This window comes from Manacus vitellinus, unplaced genomic scaffold, assembly GCF_001715985.3.
Source record: "Manacus vitellinus isolate BGI_N305 unplaced genomic scaffold, ASM171598v3 scaffold_44_pilon, whole genome shotgun sequence".
In the NCBI taxonomy this organism is placed as follows: Eukaryota; Metazoa; Chordata; class Aves; order Passeriformes; family Pipridae; genus Manacus; species Manacus vitellinus.
Window position 1 is genome coordinate 1,140,282 of NW_021940565.1, and position 425 is coordinate 1,140,706.

Genomic DNA, 425 nt, shown 5'->3' on the forward strand with positions numbered 1-425 from the left:
GCACTGGAACAGGCTCCCCAGGGCAGTGGTCAAGAGGTGTTTGGACAATGCTCTCAGGGGCAAGGTGGGATTACTGGGGTTGTCCTGTGCAGGGCCAGGAGTTGGACTTGATGATCCTTGTGGGTCCCTTCCAACTCAGCACATTCTGTGATTCCGTGATTTTTAAAATCCCCGTTTACCAGTAACGCATCTGAACAAAAGGGGAAACAAAGTGAAACGCCTAGTGAGACATTCTGGATCCCATTAACCGTAACGATCCCCACAGTGGGCAACGGACATTTAGTGCAGCACGTTACCAGCTCCAAGGGATTTTTATCTCCCTCGAAACCCCTCTCGGCACTTTTTAGTTCCCACCTGTGTTTATTTTACAGGGTTTTACGTCTCCGGAAAAGGCCCCGGCGGCCCGCTCGGCTCGCTCCGATGCG